The 20,852-nt window shown below is 39.1% G+C and overlaps 1 protein-coding gene and 1 pseudogene across 4 annotated transcripts in view; both read left to right on the forward strand.

Moving 5' to 3' along the window:
* The window catches only part of ULK4 (unc-51 like kinase 4), a 608,666-nt gene that overhangs the window by 436,421 nt on the left and 151,393 nt on the right, over window positions 1-20,852 (forward strand). The window lies entirely within an intron of this gene.
* On the forward strand, window positions 1,770-3,155 carry LOC112832902 (histone-binding protein RBBP4 pseudogene; annotated as a pseudogene).

Below are 20,852 nucleotides of genomic sequence, written 5' to 3' on the forward strand. Positions count from 1 at the left end.
GGGAGGGCAACAGGACCATAATCACAGGTCAGGCTAAGGCTGAGGGTTGCTGAGGTGGCCACACATTCTGGGCCCATGGTTAGGTCGGATCTCCACCAGATGCCTCACATTCATGCCTCTGACTGACAGAAGCAGCAGGAGAGCCTCTTCTTCCTGCACTGGGTCATCTGAGAGATTTTCCCCAGCTCTTTGAGACTCTGAACTCTTGTTACTAGTAACTTGATCACACTCATGTTCTAGTATATGGCCAGACGTCTGCCTAACCTGCGTGAGCTGTGTTGTATGTATACAATATTGATCACCACAGTCACTGGTTTTAAAAATGGCCTGTGACAAGAACGTTGCAATATATCTTCCCTGGAAAAGATTAACACACATTTATAGCTGTGTATAAAGTGAAGAAAAATAGTAATAAGGCAATTTAGGACCTAAACTGGAGCACATACAGACCAAAGATAAATTTTATAGTGGTTGTTAAAAAATGTAATAGGTTACAGAATGAGGTGCTGGAATTGCTTTCCCATAGGGAGAAATAAACAGACTTGCAGTTTTCATCTGACTTGGGTAATTTTGGAGGTATTTCGCCTAAAGGTAGGTGGATGAACTTGTTAGCTTTTGAGGTTCTTTCCAGATTAGGGTCCTACGAAAGAAAACATATCCTTAAGAGAAGAGAAAACCTGTCAACCCCTAATTTATGCCCTATATTTTTACTATACACTGTAGTAGAATCATAGTGGAAGGTAGATAAAAGACAGTGATTCTTAGTCTGTTTTGAATGTAAACTGCTTTAAGAATCTGAGGGTTCTAAATTCTCTTCCCAGAAAAATGTGTAGACTCACATATATGCCAGGTTCTGTGCACAGTTCACAGTTTCAGGAAGATCTTTGTTTTGTTTTGTTTTGTTTTGTTTTTTCAATTAGCCAACATGTAGTACATTGTTTTTGATGTAGTGTTCAATAATTCATCAGTTGCATACAACACCCAGTGCTCATCACATCACGTGCCCTCTTTAATGCCCATCACCCAGTTACCCCATTCCCGCACCCACCTCCCCTTCCACAACCCTCAGTTCGTTTCCCAGAGTCAAGAGTCTGTCATGGTTTGTCCCCCTCTCTGATTTCTTCCCATTCAGTTTCAGGGGGATCTTTGAACCCTCAGTTGGAACATAGTATAAGATCTGGCTAATAAAGGTATAACCAATTGACCGTGTCTCCTGAAAAAAAATAATAAAGCAAGGTAATTGTTTGAATTAAATATTTTATTTAAGAAGAGGAAATGAGAAGCTATGCTGTACATCCTACATGAGTTTTATAACTAGATAAAGTTGCTATAAGAAATTATGCTACAGCCTCCTTCTTCTTCAATTAAAATAGGCATTTTCAAACTTAAGAGATCATTGTTTTTAAAAAATTTTCCTTCATTTTGCCTGAGATGCAGTATGTAGCTTGGTTTATATGTTTCACGTTAACCATGCCTTCCTTGGCCATTGAGCAGATGACCTTCTGCAGTCAGGTTGGGATGGCAGTCTGCACCGGACATCAGAATGTGAGCTCCCTCCTGTGCTAGATGAGTAGGGACCTGAGCCATCTCCCGAGCAGTTAATGATTCTGCCAGTAACAACATTTAAGCCAATATTAACATGATACTTACCAGTTCATGTTTCTGACGTCACTGTGCAATTTAAAAAATTGTGCCCCACTAAGTATAGGGGGAAAATTTTCTTTTTTTCATTTTCTAATTTTTCTCAAGAAATAACCAAGTAGGCCTGCCCGCCATGGCCGACAAGGAAGCAGCCTTTGATGACGCAGTAGAAGAACATGTGATCAACGGAGAGTACAAAATATGGAAAAAGAACACCCCTTTTCTTTACGATTTGGTGATGACCCAATGCTCTGGAGTGGCCTAGCCTAACTGCACAGTGGCTTCCAGATGTAACCAGACTGGAAGGGAAAGACTTCAGCATTCATCGACTTGTCCTGGCAACACACACGTCAGATGAACAAAACCATCTTGTGATAGCCAGTGTGCAGCTCCCTAACGACGATGCTCAGTTTGATGCCTCACACTACGACAGTGAGAAAGGAGAATTTGGAGGTTTTGGCTCAGTTAGTGGAAAAATTGAAATAGAAATCAAGATCAGCCATGAAGGAGAAGTAAACCGGGCACGTTATATGCCCCAGAACCCTTGCATCGTTGCAACAAAGACTCCATCCAGTGATGTTCTTGTTTTTGACTATACAAAACATCCTTCCAAACCAGACCCTTCTGGAGAGTGCAACCCAGACTTGTGTCTTCGTGGACATCAGAAGGAAGGCTATGGACTTTCTTGGAACCCAAATCTCAGTGGGCACTTACTTAGTGCTTCAGACGACCATACCATCTGCCTCTGGGACATCAGTGCTGTTCCAAAGGAAGGAAAAATGGTGGATGCGAAGACCATCTTTACAGGACATACAGCGGTAGTAGAAGATGTTTCCTGTCATTTGCTCCATGAGTCTCTGTTTGGGTCAGTTGCTGATGATCAGAAACTTATGATCTGGGATACTTGTTCAAACAATACTTCCAAACCAAAGCCACTCAGTTGATGCTCACACTGCTGAAGTGAACTGCCTATCTGTCAATCCTTATAGCAAGTTCATTCTGGCCACAGGATCAGCTGACAAGACTGTTGCCTTGTGGGATCTGAGAAATCTGAAACTTAAGTTGCATTCCTTTGAATCACATAAGGATGAAATATTCCAGGTTCAGTGGTCGCCTCACAATGAGACTATTTTGGCTTCCAGTGGTACTGATCGCAGACTGAATGTCTGGGATTTAAGTAAAATTGGAGAGGAACAATCCCCAGAAGATGCAGAAGATGGGCCACCAGAATTGTTGTTTATTCATGGTGGTCACACTGCCAAGATATCTGATTTCTTCTGGAATCCCAGTGAACCTTGGGTGATTTGTTCTGTATCAGAAGACAGTATCATGCAAGTGTGGCAAATGGCAGAGAACATTTATAATGATGAAGATCCTGAAGGAAGCGTGGATCCAGAAGGACAAGGGTCCTAGATATGTCTGCACTTCTTGTGATTTTAGACTCACCTTTTTTTCCCTCTCAACGCTGAAATTGATTTAACACTGGTTTTGAGACACAGACTTTGTTTGGCTATCCCTCTATGATAGGTACCATCAACAATGTTATTAGCCCAAACAGAGGGTGTTTTCTAAATATTAACTGGGGGACTTGATTCAGTAAAGCCACAGACTTAATATTTAAATTTTCCTTAGGAATTTTCTAGTAACAAAGGTCTCAAGTAGCCACAGAAAGGGGAATATTATGTGTGGTTATTTTTCTTCTTAGGCTATATCCCCAAGTTTTTCAGACTCCTTTAAGTAAAGGCTAAAGTAAGGAAGGAGTAGAGCCAAGTGAGGTAGGTGTCTGAGCCATGAAGTATAAATACCACAAGATGTCATTTTTATTCAGGAAATGGGGGAGATTCAAGTCATAAATTCCTATTCTAAAATTTTCCCACCTGACTTTCCAGGATGCACATTTTCCTATGTAGACCAGTCTCCTCTCAGTTTCTTCAGTTAAGTCAAAACTATGTGTTCCTCTATCCCCCATATATTTTTGCTTGTTAGTGTATTTCTTGAGCTGTTTTCATATTTCTTTCCTTTCTGTGAAGTGGTTTTTTAAAAAACTTGGGACCACCAAGTTGTAAAGATGTTTATGTTTTTACCTGACAGTTATACCACAGGTAGACTGTCCAGTTGAGTTGAGAAGAGTGAATTGATAGCTTGTATTTGTTTTTAAAATGAAATTAATCCTGGATAAGAAAAGAAAAAAAGAAATAACCAAGTAGATTTTTCTCTTTAAACAGAAATGGACTTGGAGTTGTCTGTTCTTTCTCTTCATAGTCAGTGGCCTGAAATCTAAATGATAGTTTATGGTGATTATGGTTTATGGTGATGGAGGCCAGAAGTACTGAGCAGTCCAGTTGCAGGTCAAACCCAAGAGGTTGGGCATCTTGATAGTTCTCTGCTAAGCAGCTGCTCTAAGGAGTTACTGCCCCATTTAATAGGGATATCCCTCTTTCCAGTTAACCACTGCCCGTCTGTCTGCTGGGCATTTCCACTGGATGCACCATAAACACCTCAGATACTGCAGGGTTAAAACAAACCCATGATCACCTCCTTAAAACTGTTTCTCTTCTTACGTCCTGTGTCAGAGAATGAAATTCATTTCCCTGCAGTTGCCCATCAAGAATGCAGGCATCATCTTGCCCTCTGTTCCTGTGCCATCCTGCCCTATTCTGTCAAGCCACCAAAACTCATCACAGACTGTCCTTTCTCTTCATTCCCATGGACGGTGTCATGAAGACCACCACCATCTTGTGCTTGCAGGGTCCCGGTGGCCTCTCTCAAGGCCTGTTCTTGCCCTGCCCACTCTCTTCTGCACAGTGGAAGCATCATGCTTTCTCTAAAATGCAAGACTCATCTTGTCACTCATTGACTTCAAACCTTTCAATGATCCCCCATTATTCATGGATAATCTCTAACTTAACAGATTTACAGAACCATGTATGATCTGACATTTAGTTTCTAGCCTTGTCTCTTGACTCTCTTTGCCCTACTCTGTGTTTTGTACCCCAGCTTTTTTCAGTTCTTTAAATGTACTTTGATTTCCCTGTCTAGAACATGCTCCTCCTCCTTCTACTTGACTGTTCCTCAGCTTTCAGCTCTTGGCTTAGATATCCCTTCTTCAGCTTTACTTTTGGGTCTGGTGCAGAGGAGGGATTTGATGAATATTTGTGTAGGAAAGCAAGCTAATTGCTGACAAATGCAGTATATTTTCTGCCTTTCCTTATTCTAACCAAGAACAGACCACATCTGGTAGGACATAGATTTAAGGACAAATTTATCCAGAGAGTTCGTCTGTACCATTGCTGTCCTGCCCTGGCTAAGCCAGCCCCTCCTACGGGCTGGTAATGATATGGCTCACTAGCTTGCTTGCTTTAAAACCGCATCATCTGGATTCCTCTCTAGAGGTTGACCTCTTTTTGGCAGGAGTTGTCCTGACCTTCACTGGGCAGCCTATATTCCTGAAATAACCCATACTCTGCCTTAGATTGACAGGAAAGGATACAAAAGGGCAGGTAGCATTGCCCAGGACTTCTGTTTTTGGAAAATTGCTGTACTTATAGTAACTGCAAAATATAAAAATCCAGCCCTAGAATCCCCACAGCAGTGGTGAGCATAAAAGCCTCTGAGCCATCAAAATAGAGGCCACGGCATCATTACCTTTTCTAACACGAGACCCCCCCCAGGTTTCTGACGTTCAGTATTTGAACTTGGGTACTGTGGGAAAGACTCCCAAAACTGCAGGTGTGTTTTCTGCCATTAATTCTTATACCTTTATCTTGAAGTGTACATCCTACATGAGTTTTATAACTAGATAAAGTTGCTATAAGAAATTATGCTACAGCCACCTTCTCCTTCAATTAAAATAGGTATTTTCAAACTTAACAAGAGATCATTGTTTTTAAAAATTTTTCTTCATTTTGCCTGAGATGTAGTACGTAGGTTGGTTTATATGTTTCGCGTTAACCACGCCTTCCTTGGCCATTGAGCAGATGACCTTCTGCGGTCAGGTTGGGATGGCAGTCTGCACCGAACATCAGAATGTGAGCAGTTGGTTGCAATGTAATGATACAGTTTTTTTTTTTTAAGATTTATTCATTTATTTTACAGAGAGAGCAGGGGAGGGTCAGAGGGAGAGGGAAAGAGAATCCTCAAGCAGACTCTCCACTGAGCGTGGAGCCCAACTCGGGGCTCGATCCCAGAACGCTGAGATCATGACCTGAGTTGGTCACTTAACCAACTGAGCCACCCAGGCGCCCCATGATAGGTTTTTTAATAGCATTTGGTGGTTGTTCAGAGCTGCTAGTGCTAAGTTGAATAGGCAAGCATTCCCTTATGTGGTAAAGCGTGACTGGTGTCAGAAAGCAACCCCTCTAGAAAATCATTCTCACCCATTGATAACCCAAATTCCCATACTCTTTTTTTTTCCCCAAAGATTTTATTTATTTATTTGACAGAGACAGAGATAGTGAGAGCAGGAACACAAGCAGCGGGAGTGGGAGAGGGAGAAGCAGGCCTCCCCCTGAGAAGGGAGCCCGACATGGGACTCGATCCCAGGACCCTGGGATTATGACCTGAGCCGAAGGCAGACGCTTAACGACTGAGCCACCCAGGCACCCCCAAATTCCCATACTCTTATTGCCCTCTTTACAAGCCTTCTTTTAAATAATAATGCTTTAACGTGAAAGCAAGTCACTTGTTTCACAAAACAAGACCAGGGCAGCGGGACAGATCATAGAAGAGAATGAAGAAGTGGGAGTTTGAGGGACAAAGAACTGACTATGGAACTGTAAAACATGGGTCATGCCAAAATCAAAGTCTAGTTAAAGATTTTTGGTGTGGGCTTTCTTCTCTGTTTCCAGTACACTTATCTTGCTTTAAAAAAAGAAAAGAAGGTTAATAATTAAGAGTTGAGTCTTTTATGTGCATCATTGAGGAAAGTGAATGTTAGTAATTGGACTCTTATAACCAGCTCTAAAAGTTATTAGAACCAGCTAAAAACACATCAGAATTGTGGTGTGATTTTATATTTATACATCTCACTTATGTAACAAATGGACAGGAGGGCAATAACAGCCTGGGGTTTTTGGAGTTCCACACTCGTTCATTTTTGAGACAGTGTCTGTAAAGAGGTGCTAAATAGAAAGAGGTCATATAAATCGCCTAGAAATAGACAGGTATCCCAAGAGAAAAGTGAGCAAAGGACTTGAGTGGACAACTTACAACAACAAAAGTGCAAATGTCCAATGTTAATTTCACTGGACACATTTAAGCATGCTATGAATAATGGAAAATTAATTTTTAAAAATGCAGTACAACCCTCAAAGTTGGAAGCTGACTTTGGAGACAAGAAGAAGTAAATAAAAATATACCTAGGTCTGTATCAAAAGCCTTCAAATTATTTATATCCTTTAATGTAGTCATTCCACATCTAGAAAATTTATGCATAGGAAATAATCATAGAAGTACTGAATGATCTGTGTAAGCATATGTTCTCACAACATTATCTCTAGTATCGAACACTTTGGCAATAACCTATATGTTCTCAGTTGGAAATTAATTTCCATTCTTAGGGTAGAAGTCCGTTGTGCTATTAAATATCATATTTCCCAAGCATATATAACAGTGTGGGAAAATATATATAACATAAGGCTAAATAAAATATCAGAATATATATTCATTGTAGAATGATGCTAATTTAAAATGTAAAAATTTTAAAGTATATATAATAAAAAATATGTATGTATCTAAAATGTACATGTATTTTAAGTTAGCATCATTTTTATAATTATTATATATAATGGTGCTCCCACAGAGGCAATCCTTACTTTCACAGGGCTTTAATATGGACAGATTTCAGCCAGATAACCCCAGTCCCCCAGAACATGGTTCAGATTTCAGTTACCATGTTGTATTCACTGGGGGTAATTGCATGAAGTACAAACTTTGCTATTAGCTCTTCAGTGAACAAATCACTATGTAAATAATAGGCGTGCATCATCACCAGTAATCAATCATGCACTTACATGAAAATCTGTCAGCAGTTGGTTGCTTTGCATTTATTATTTAGTTCACACACAGACAGCAAAGCATGTAGCTATGTTTCTTCCTTGTCTGCTAGTGGTAAATCCACATAGCATTTTACAAAAACTGATCATTGAAAGGGAATTGCGCAACAAAGACAAAAGAGTAACAAAGAAGCTAAAAGCAATAATTTTGGAAGGGAAATTTGAATCTAATATAAATGGAGTTGCAGAAGAAACAGCAGACTTTAGGAATGTTGACAGTGGTGCCACTTAAGAGGTTCTAAGTAGGCAGCCAGAGGAACTTAGTGGAAGTGAAATCATCTCCGTAAAAAAGGGAAGTTTTTTTTTTTTTTTTAAGAAAAGAATGAAGTCTCAGAGGAAGCAATGTAGGCAAAAAACAAAGCAAAACAAAACAAATGCAAACCAAACCAAAACAAAAAAGCCTAATCCAAAACAAAAAACCCTTTACACTAAAGGAATTCTGGGAGGTATTTTCCAACCGTGAAAGCACAAAGGATAAAATGCTGGGAGCTGAGCCAGAGTTAGAAAGGGAGTAAGACAGTTGTCCAAGGCAAAGAAAAGATGCTCTCTCTGTACGGTGAGTTACATGAGAAAAAAGCAGCAAGCACTCCTCAAACTACCCTTTTTTTTGTTTTAATTTTTAATTTTTTTCAGAGAGCCGGGGTGGGGGGTGTGGTTGGTAGTGCTGGAGGGGCAGAGGGCAAAGGAGAGAGAGAATCCCAAGCAGGCTCTGTGCCTGTGGCAGAGCCCGTCCAGGGCTCAGTCCCACGACCCAAGCTGAAACCAAGCGTCGGACGCTCAATTGACTGAGCCACCCAGGCACCCCAAACTACTCTTGATAACTCTTTTTTCAGAACAACAAAACAAAAAGACTTTAATTCTCGATGTTTCTAATGTTCTGGATTACAGGAATAAATATTAGATTTACTGTTTATTCTTTTGCACATTTATCAGGACACATCTGTAATTGATATTGAGAGCTTTTAATGTTTTGATAACAAATTTGAAAGGTTATGGAATAGGTGCAATTTCCCCATTCATTAAGATCATTTTGCATGGTTAAAGTTGGCACGGTCATTTTTATGGTTGCCTGCTGAGTAGGTAGATAGGTAGAGTAGGTAGATAGGACAGATGTATTCCACAGTGCCTGCAGTGGTTAACTCGGGGTGGTAAAAGTACATATGATTTCTGTTTTTGTAACACCCATCTGTATATTTCAGATTTTATAAAGTGAACATTTATTACTTTCATAATCATAAAAGGTTTTAAGTCCACATTTCTACCTTTTGTAATCCCATTTTACTCAGCAAAAACAAATTTATAATACTGAATTTCTACCTTCTCTGTCCTTTCCCAGATTCCTACTACCTTTTGGTGAATGAGTGACATCCCTTTTCCATCAGCCAACAGGTGGTCTACTTTAGGCTTTTTAAAAATCCCACTGCCAAGTTTCCCCCCACTCTTTATCTCCCATAATGTCCTCTGGACAACTTTTCTTTCATTGAAATGTCTAGCAGCAATTTCAGCTGTAAACCTGCAGCCTCCTGACAATAAATTCTTGAATTACAGAGATCCAGAGTATACTCCTCAGAAAACATACAGTGTCTCCAATATATCTTCATAAACATCACACATAAGATCAAGGAACAGCCACAAACTTGCAAATCCACCACACAATAAAATATAGCAAATCCTGTGATAGGCTTATAGGTGCCATCGAGCCCTGTGGAGGGAAAAACCCAACTACATGAGTTGGGCCAAGGAGGAAAGGCTGGATGAAGTTTTTCTAATTTTTTTTTGACTGTGGTAAAATAAATGTAAAACTTGCCATGTGAACCCTTTTTTAGTATACAGTTCACTGTTATTAATATATTCATGATGTTGTACAACCATCACCACTGTTCATTTCCATAACGTTTTTCATCTTGTGAAACTGCAACTCTGTACCTATTAAATAAACATTAACTCCCTATTCCCTTTTACCCCAGCCCCTGGCAACCACCATTCTACTTCCTGTCTCTATGATTTGACTACTATAATTATGTACCTCACATAAACGGAGTCATACAGTATTTGTTGTTTTGTGACTGGCTTATTTCACTTAGCCGTGTCCTCAAGGTTCATCCATGTAGTTTGTGTCAGAATTTCTGTGTTTTTTAAGGCTAAATAATACTCTGTTCTATGTATGTACCACATTTTGCTTATCCATTCATCTGTCAGTGGTCAGTTGGGTTCCTTCCAACTTTTAGTTGTTGTGGAAGATGCTGTGAACATGGATGTATCTTTTTGAGACCCTGCTTTCAGTTCTTTTGAATATATGCCCAGAAATGGAATTGCTAGATCCTCTGATAATTCTATTTTCAATTTTTTGAAGAACCACTGTTCTGTTTTCCATGATGGCCTTCCTATTTTACATTCCCATCAACAGTGTGCAAGTGTTCAAATTTCTCTATATCCAAACCGATAACTTGTTATTTTCTTTTTTGTTGATAGTAGGCATCCTAATGGATGTGAGGTGATATCTCATTATAGTTGTGATTTGCATTCCCTAATTATTAGTCATATTGAGCATCTTTTCATGTGTGGATTGTCACTTGCATGTCTTCTTTTTAGAAGTATCTATTCAAGTTTTTTGCCATTTTTTAATTTTAATTTTAATTTTTTATTTTTTTAAGAATGATTTTTTTTTAAAGATTTTATTTATTTGACAGAGACAGAGATAGTGAGAGCACGAACACAAGCAGGGAGAGTGGCAGAGGGAGAAGCAGGCTCCCCGCTGAGCAGGAAGCCCGATGTGGGACTCGATCCTAGGACCCTGGGATCATGACCTGAGCCGAAGGCAGATGCTTAATGACTGAACCACTCAGGCGCCCTTGCCATTTTTTTAATCAGGTTTTTTTGTTGTTGAATTTTAAGAACTCACTATATATTCTGGATATTGATCCATTTTAAATATGTTACTTGAAAACATTTTCTCCCATTCTGTAGGTTGCTTTGTATTGATATGAGTCTGTTCATGTAAAAAAAAAATTGTATTGATAATATCTTTTGATGCACAAAATTTTCATGAAGTCCAATGTGCCTGTGCAATTTTTTCACTTGTTGCTTGTGCCTTTGGTGTCATATTCAAGAAATTGTTGCCAAATCCAATGTCATGAAGCTTTTGTCCAATGTTTCCTCTAAGAATTTTATAGTTTTAGGTCTTACATTTAGGTCTTTAATCCATTTGGTCTAATTTTTATATGGTGTTAGTTCCATCTTCATTCATTTGAAAGTGGATACCAGTTTTCTCAGCACCATTTGCTGGAAAGACTGTCCTTTTTCCATAGGATATTCTTGGCGCCCTTGTCAAAAATCATTTGATCATATATATGGGAGGGTTTATTTCTGGCCTCTGTATTCTATATTCTGTTGGTCTATATGTCAGTCAGTCTTTATGCCAGGACCACAATGATTTAATTACTATAGTTTTATAGTAAGTTTTTAAAATCAAGAAGTCTGAGTCATCCAGTTTTGTTTTTCTTTTTCAAGATTGTTTTGGCTATTTAGAGTGATTTGAGATTGCATATGAATTTTTAGATGGGGTTTTCTATTTCTAGAGAAAACATCATTGGGATTTTGATAGGGATTGCACTGACTCTGTAGTTTGCTTTGGGTAGTACTGTAGTGTATTCCATTGATAATTTTTGTATTTTGAGCCATTCTTGCATCCCAGGAACAAATCCCACTTGTTCGAGGTGTATAATACTTTTAATATGCTGCATAATTAGGTTTGCTAGTATTTTTTAAAGGATTTTTGCATCAGTGTTTATCAGGGATATTGATCTGTGGTTTTCTTGTAGTGTCTTTCTCTGGCTTTGGTATCAGGATGATCCTGGCCTCTCAGAACAAGTTGGGAAATGTTTCCTTCAATTTTGGGGAAAAGTTTGAAAAAGAACCCCTTTAGCATTGCTGTGTCTCATAAGTTTGGGTATATTGTGTTTTCATTTTCCTTCATCTCTAAGTATTTTCTACCTTCCCTTATGATTTCTTCTTTGATCCATTGGTTGTTTAAGAATGTGTTATTTAATTTCCATAAACTTATGGATGTCTTAGTTTTTGTATTGTCACTGATTTCTAATTTAATCCTGTTGTTGGAAGGATATTTTGCATGATACCTATCACTAAATCTGAGATTTAGGACATTTCTCTTTTGCTCTCTGTCTTTGGCCTTTGAAACTTTGAGCATTGTGTGTCTCCCTGTGGGGTTTTTTTGTTTTTTTTTTTAAGATCATTTTTCTTGGAGTTGAGTGAGCTTCCTGGATGTTTATATTCAGGTCTTTCACCAAATTTGGGAAGTGTTCAACCAGTCTTTCTTCAAATATTCTGTCTGCCCCTCTCCCTCTCTCTCTCCTCTTTCTCAAACTTTCACAAACTTATGTCGGTCCATTAGATGGTGTCCTAAAGGTCTCTTAGGCTTTGTTCACTTTTCTTCAATCTATTTCTTTCTGTTCCCCAGACTCAGTAATTTTCATTTTCCTATCTTAATGTTCGCTGATTCTTTCCTCATGTTCCAGTATGCCTTTGAATCTCTCTAGTGTATTTTCCAGTTCATTTATTGTACTTTTTATCTCCATACTTTGTTTTTAGGTTTTTCTTTTTATTTATGTTTACATTTTGTTCATGCACTGTTTTCTTGACTTTCTACACAACTCCCTTTAGTACTTTTAGAGCATATTTAAGATAGTTGCTTTAAAGTTTTTGTCTAGTACATTTACCATCAGGTTTTTTTCAGAGACAGTTTCTGTTGATTTACTTTTCTCTTTTGAATAGGCCGTGATTACCTGTTTCTTTGTATGCCTTGATATTTTTTAAAAAATTTTTGTTGAAAACTGGACATTTGACTCTAATAAAGGTAACTCTGCAAATCAGATTTTCCCACTTCCCCAGGACTTGCTATTTTTTTCTTATTTTGTTTATTTACCTAGGTTTTTTTTTTTTTTATTGTAGGGTGTCCTTGTTCTGAGGATCAGTCTGCTGTGTAAACGCAAGGCCTTTCCAGGTCTTTTCTGAGTCTTTGCCTTTCCCTGGGCTCATGGAGTTACTTTCTAATTTTTCCAATACATGTAGCTGCTTTTTAATGTCTCATTCCCCAAAGATGAAAAACAGAAAAATGCGGTGGGGTGAGGGGAGGTGAGGGGGCAGGATGCTGTCTCTTTAAATCTGGAAGTCACTTTATCCAGAGGGAGAGAGACTTGCAACAATGAGGGAGGTACAACAAGAGTGGCTGCCTGCCTTTTTGTCTGCACCTGTGATCAGAAGCAGCCATCAGTGATTGAAGAACAGATTCTTGATATTTGGAGGACTGCGTCCTTTTTGTCTACCCTAGCTCCTATAAACTTTGTGTAAGCTGCCCCCAAAACACATGAATAGCTGCCTGCCATGGGGGTTGAGGTGGGGAATGGGCAGCTACTACTGTGCTAAGAGCTGAAATTGACCAAAATCAACCTCAATTTACTACCCAAGCCTTCTCCTGGAAGTTGTAAGCCTTCAGTAGGTTCCAGAATTCTGAAGCAGTTACATCAGACAGATTTTGCCACTGCAATTGTTGTCTATGTGGGGAGACAGATTCCTGGTGCTTCTTATTCTTCTTCAAACCCCCCAGGGCTTTTTGAATTTTGTTCGAAGAGTGGATGACGGTATGCCAAGCAGATATAATGGGGATGGGTGAAGGACTGAAGGGTTGTACACTCCAGATAGAAAATATACTCATAGGCATAAAAGATCATTTGAAGTTTGGGTCTCTGAAGGTAATGGTGGGATTGGAACTCAGGATTTTCCAATGTAGTGATGAGAAATGTACTTTGAAAAATTGTCAAGGACAGATAGTGAAAAACATGTAAGCCTTTTCACTAAGTGTAAATCTTAACAGTGTCACTTTATTTTTCTTAGTCAAATGAAATCTGGCATTATCAATGGATGCTAAAATTAGTGGGTAAAAGTATAATGAGAAATAAGAAATAAAACCCAAATTACCTCTCCACAAGATAATTACAAAAGAAAAAATTGTGATTTTTTTTATAGTGCAGAAAACTGATAGCTACCACCCCAACAAGCGATCAAAGTTAATATCACAAGTGATAAGCTGATTGACATCCTGTGCCTACTGGTATAAGGCACTAAAAAGTGTACAACATCACCTCCTGGTATTCCTGGGAAAAACGCATTACCAAGATTTAATCATGAGGAAGCATCAGTCAAACCAAAGTGTCCTACATACTAACTGGCCAGTACTTTTCAAAAGTGTCTAGGTCATTAAAATCCAAGAAAGACTAGATGGACTATCACAAATTGTAGGAGACTGAGGAGGCATGACAGCTAAATCCTATCTGAATCCCAGATTGGATCCTGGACCAGAAAAGGACTTTGGTGGAAAAACAGGCAAAACTTGAATAAGGTCTGTAAATTAGTTAATAGTAATGTCTCAATGTTAAATTGTTGTTTGTTGTAACTATACTATGGCTCCATAAGATGTTACTATTTAGGACAGTAAAGTGAACTCATTTTTACTACTTGTTGAAGCTCATTTGAGTCCAAAATTATATCAAAATGAAAGGTGAAAAATTAAGGACTTTAAGAAAGGAAGGAATCTGGCTTCCATATGCCATTCACTCCTTTTAGTACAAAAGTCTTAGTCCTTCTCTCTGGATTGATTTTCCCCCATCAATTTTTTTTTTTTTTTTTTTTTTTAGATTTTACTTAGTATTTATTTGTTTTTTGAATAGAGAGAGAGACAGTGAGAGAGGGAACACAAGCACGGGGAATGGAAGAGGGAGAAGCAGGCTTCCCGTTGAGCAGGGAGCTTGATGCAGGGCTCGATGCAGGGCTCGATGCCAGGACTCTGGGATCATGACCTGAGCCAAAGGCAGACTCTTAATGACTGAGCCACCCAGGCGCCCCATCCCCCATTGAATTCTTGAAGGTTATCTTATTTCCCAAGACTGTGGCACTTGGAGTTCAGTGTCCATAGCACTTAGGCCCTACCTCCTGATGGTCACTTATAAACCTGCCTTGTATGGCCTACCCATTGTTTTCCAGTTGTAAATCTTTTTGTAGATTGGCCACTTCCCTGTCTCTCAATGATTCAAGCTTTCTACGTCACAGAAAGCCAGCTCCTGGGTTATACTGAAGAATCTACAGGAAACTAAGGCATCATTTCTTCTAATGTGGGTCATCCAACACAGCTGTATTTAGTCTCATTCTATTGTAGTAATAGTGCATTTTGGAAAAATTTTAAACAAGAGTATGCTATCAGATTGTTGTTTTACACTGAAGACTGAGTTGAGGTGAAGCTGAGAGGAGGAATAGAACAAGGTGACCAGAGTGCCCAGGACAGAATGTTGCAGAGGGAGAGAATCCCAGAGATCTCCAGAGGGTTTCTCTCAGTTATTCAGCAGAGTATGTGTATATGAGGAAATAACCCAAGGCCAGCAATGAAACAGCCCAGAAGGATTAGAGAATAGAGCCAGTTATTCACACAAGGCCTAAAATAGTTCTTTTTCCCACCAGACAGAATGGAAACAATTCTTTTTTTTTTTTTAAGATTTTATTTATTTATTTGACAGAGAGAGACACAGTGAGAGAGGGAACACAAGCAGGGGGAGTGGGAGAGGGAGAAGCAGGCTTCCCGCTGAGCAGGGTGCCTGATGCGGGGCTCGATCCCAGGACCCTGGGATCATGACCTGAGCCGAAGGCAGATGCTTAACGACTGAGCCACCCAGGCGCCCCTGGAAACAATTCTTAATTCATGGAGCATTGGAAAGGACACTCAGGAAGATCTTGCTTCAGTAGTGGGGAATAATTAGTCCTAGACTGAGCACTGCTCCAGACCCACCTAACACATCATAAAAACAGGATCTGAAAGGATCAAACTGTTTCCAGTTAACTGCCTCCCAGGAAAAAATCCTCATGACTATTTTTAGGAATACACATATATCAAGCACTCAACAAGGTTAAATTCACAGTTCCTAGCATCTCTCTAAAGGATAATTTGACCATTTAAACTACAATAATAGCTATGTGTATTGTGAGGTTTATAAAAGCATGTATGGTGGGGAAGAGCAAGATGGCGGAGGAGTAGGAGCCCTGGATTTTGTCTGGTCTCAGGAATACAGCTGAATAGGGATCAAACCATTCTGAACACCTATGAATTCAACAGGAGATCAAAGAAAAGAATAGCAGCAACTCTCTGAACAGAAAAACGACCGCTTCCTGGAAGGTCTCTTCTGATTTGTTTAGTGTATATTTTTCTGGGGTCGTTGTTACCCTGTTAGCATTTTGTTCTCTCATTCATTTATTCTCCTCTGGACAAAATGACAAGACGAAAAAATCAGCTCAAAAAAAAGAACAAGAGGCAGTACCGTCTGCCAGGGACCTAATCAATACAGACATTAGTAAGATGTCAGAACTAGAGTTCAGAATGACGATAATAAGGATACTAGCTACTAGCTGAGCTTGAAAAAAGCATGGAAGCTATGAGAGAAACCCTTTCTGGAGAAATAAAAGAACTAAAATCTAACCAAGTTGAAATCAAAAAGTCTATTAATGAGGTGCAATCAAAAATGGAGGCTCTAACTGCTAGGATAAATGAGGCAGAAGAGAGAATTAGTGATATAGAAGACCAAAGGATGGAAAATAAGGAAGCTGAGAGAAAGAGAGATAAACAACTACTGGATCATGAGAAAAGAATTCAAGAGATAAGCGATGCCATAAGACAAAGAAATATTAGAATAATTGGGATCTCAGAAGAAGAAGAAAGAGAGAGAGGGGCAGAAGGTATATTGGAGCAAATGATAGCAGAGAACTTACCTAATGTGGGGAAGGAAACAGGCATCAAAATCCAGGAGGCACAGAGAATCCCCCCTCAAAAATCAATAAAAATAGGTCAACACCCTGACATCTAATAGTAAAACTTACAAGTCTCAGAGACAAATGGAAAATCCTGAAAGCAGCTCAGGAGAAGAGATCTGTAACCTACATGGGTAGAAACATTAGATTGGCAACAGACCTATCCACAGAGACCTGGCAGGCCAGAAAGGACTGCCATGATATATTTAGAGCACTAAGTGAGAAAAATATGCAGCCAAGAATACTATATCCAGCTAGGCTGTCATTGGAAATAGAAGGAGAGATAAAAAGCTTCCAGGCCAAACAGAAAGTAAAGGAATTTGCAAACACAAAACCAGCCCTACAAGTAATATTGAAAAGGGTCCTCTAAGAAAAGAGAGAGCCTAAAAGCAACATAGACCAGAAAGGAACACAGACAATATACAGTAACAGTCACCTTACAGGCATTACAATGGCACTAAATTCATACCTTTCAATAGTTACCCTGAATGTAAATGGGCTCAATGCCCCAATCAAAAGACACAGGCTATCAGATTGGATAAAAAAACAAGACCCATCAATATGCTGTCTATGAGAGACTCATTGTAGACCCAAAGACACCCCCAGATTGAAAGGAGGTGGAAAACCATTTACCATGCTAATGGACACCAAAAGAAAGCTGGGGTGGCAATCCTTATATCAGACAAATCAAAGACTATAATAAGAGATGAGGAGGGACACTATATCCTACTTAAAGGGTCTATCCAACAAGAAGATCTAACAATTGTAAATATCTTTGCCCCTAATGTGGGAGCTGCCAATTATATAAGCCAATTAACAAAAGCAAAGAAACACATCAACAACAATACATAATAGTGGGGGACTTTAACGCCCCCCTGACTGAAATGGATGGATCATCTAAAGCAAAAGATCAACAAGGAAATAAAGACTTTAAATGACACACTGGACCAACTAGACTTCACATATCTATTGAGAACATTCCATCCCAAAGCAACAGAATACACATTCTTCTCTAGTGCCCGTGGAACAATCTCCAGAATAGATCACTAGGTCACAAATCAGGTCTCCACCGGTACCAAAGGGTTGGGATCATTCCCTGCATATTTTCAGACCACAATGCTTTGAAACTAGAACTCAATCACAAGAGGAAAGTCAGAAAGAACTCAAATACATGGAGGCTAAAGAGCATCCTACTAAAGAATGAATGGGTCAACCAGGAAATTAAAGAAGAATTAAAAAAATTCATGGAAACAAATGAAAATGAAAACACAACTGTTCAAAATCTTTCGGATGCAGCAAAGGCAGTCCTAAGAGGAAAGTATATAGCAATACAAGCCTTTCTCAAGAAACAAGAAAGGTCTCAAATACACAACCTAACCCTACACCTAAAGGAGCCAGAGAAAGAACAGCAAATAAAGCCTAAACCCAGCATGAGAAGAGAAATAATAAAGATCAGAGCAGAAATCAATGAAATAGAAACCAAAAGAACAGTAGAACAGATCAACGAAACTAGGAGCTGGTTCTTTGAAAGAATTAATAAGATTGATAAACCCCTGGCCAGACTTATCAAAAAGAAAAGAGAAATGACCCAAATCAACAAAATCATGAATGAAAGAGGAGAGATCACAACCCACACCAAAGAAATACAATTATAAGAACATATTATGAGCAACTGTATGCCAGCAAATAAGATAATCTGGAAGAAATGAATGCATTGCTAGAGATGTATCAACTACCAAAACTGAACCAGGAAGAAATAGAATACTTGAACAGACCTATAAGCACTAAGGAAATTGAAGCAGTCATCCAAAATCTCCCAACAAACAAGAGCCCAGGGCCAGATGGCTTCCCAGGGGAATTCTACCAAACATTTCAAGAAGAATTAATATCTATTCTTCTGAAACTCTTCCAAAAAATAGAAATGGAGGGAAAACTTCCAAACTCATTTTATGAGGCCACCATTACCTTGTTCCCCAAACCAGACAAAGACACCATCAAAAAGAATTACAGACCAATATCCCTGATGAACATGGATGCAAAAATTCTCACTAAAATACTAGCCAGTAGGATCCAACAGTACATTAAAAGGATTATTCACCACAACCAAGTGGGATTTATTCCTTGGTTGCAAGGTTGGTTCAACATCTGCAAATCAATCAATTTGGTACAATACATTAATAAAAGAAAGAACAAGAACCATATGATCCTCTCAATAGGTGCCAAAAAAGCATTTGACAAAGTACAGCATCCTTTCTTGATCAAAACTCTTAAGAGTATAGGGATAGAGGATACATACCTCAATATCATAAAAGCCATCTATGAAAAACCCACAGCGAATATCATTCTCAATGGGGAAAACCTGAGAGATTTCCCCCTAAGGTCAGGAACACAGCACAGATGTCCACTATCACCACTGCTATTTAACATAGTACTAGAAGTCCTAACTACGGCAATCAGACAACAAAAAGAAATCAAAGGCATCCAAATCGGCAAAGAAGAAGTCAAACTCTCACTCTTTGCAGATGATATGATACTTTATGTGGAAAACCCAAAAGACTCCACCCCAAAACTGCTAGAACTCATACAGAAATTCAGTAAAGCGGCAGGATATAAAATCAATGCACAGAAATCAGTGGCATTCCTATACACCAACAAGACAGAAGAAAGAGATATTAAGGAGTCAATCCCATTTACAATTGCACCCAAAGCTAAGATACCTAGGAATAAATCTAACCAAAGAGGCAAAGGATCTGTACTCAGAAAACTATAAAATACTCATGAAAGAAATTGAGGAAGACACAAAGAAATGGAAAAACGTTCCATGCTTATGGATTGGAAGAACAAATATTGTGATGATGTCAATGCCACCTAGAGCAATCTACACATTTAATGCCATCCCTATCAAAATACCATCCACTTTTTTCAAAGAAATGGAATAATCCTAAAATTTGTATGGAACCAGAAAAGACCCTGAATAGCCAGAGGGATATTGAAAAAGAAAAGCAAAGCTGGCAGCATCAAAATTCCGGGCTTCAAGTTCTATTACAAACCTATTACAATCATCAAGACAGTATGGTACTGGCACTAAAACAGACACGTATATCAATGGAACAGAATAGAGAGCCCAGAAATGGACCCTCAACTCTGTGGTCAACTCATCTTCGACAAAGCAGAAAAGAATGTCCAATGGAAAAAAGACAGTGTCTTCAACAAATGGTGTTGGGAAAATTGGACAACCACATGCAGAAGAATGAAACTGGACCATTTCCTTACACCACACACACAAATAGACTCAAAATGGTTGAAAGACCCAAATGTCAGACAGCAGTCCATCACAATCCTAAAGGAGAACACAGACAGCTACCTCTTCGACCTCAGCTGCAGCAACTTCTTCCTAGAAACATTGCCAAAGGCAAGGGAAGCAAGGGCAAAAATGAACTATTGGAACTTCATCAAGCTTTTGCACAGCAAAAGAAACAGTCCACAAAACCAAAAGACAACCGACAAAATGGGAGAAGATATTTATAAATGACATATCAGATAAAGGGCTAGTATCCAAAATCTATAAAGAACTTATCAAACTCAACACCCAAAGAACAAATGATCCAGTCGAGAAATGGGCAGAAGACATGAACAGACATTTTTCCAAAGAGGATATCCAAATGGCCAACAGACATGTGAAAAAGTGCTCAACATCGCTCAGCATCAGGAAATCCAAATCAAAACATCATTGAGATACCACCTCACACCAGTCAGAGTGGCTAAAATTAACAAGTCAGGAAATGACAGATGTTGGCGGGGATGCAGAGAAAGGGGAACCCTCCTACACTGTTGGTGGGAATGTAAGCTGGTGCAGCCACTCTGGAAAACAGTATGGAGGTTCCTCAAACAGTTGCAAATAGAGCTACCATACGATCCAGCAATTGCACTACTGGGTATTTACCCCAAAGATACAAATGTAGGGATCCGAAGGGGTACGTGCCCCCCGATGTTTATAGCAGCAATGTCCACAATAGCCAAACTATGGAAAGATCCAAGATGTCCATAGACAGATGAATGGATAAAGAAGATGTCGTTTATATATACAATGGAATATTATGCAGCCATCAAAAGGAATGAAATCTTGCCATTTGCAACAACGTGGATGGAACTGGAGGGTATTATGCTGAGCGAAATAAGTCAATCAGAGAAAGACGTGTATCCTATGATCTCACTGATATGAGGAATTCTTAATCTCACGAAACAAACTGAGGGTTGCTGGAGTGGTGGCAGGTGTGAGGCGTGGGGTGGCTG

The sequence above is a fragment of the Callorhinus ursinus genome, unplaced genomic scaffold (genome assembly GCF_003265705.2).
Source record: "Callorhinus ursinus isolate GAN/ISIS: 27379988/994484 unplaced genomic scaffold, GSC_fseal_2.0 scaffold1, whole genome shotgun sequence".
NCBI classification, from domain to species: Eukaryota; Metazoa; Chordata; class Mammalia; order Carnivora; family Otariidae; genus Callorhinus; species Callorhinus ursinus.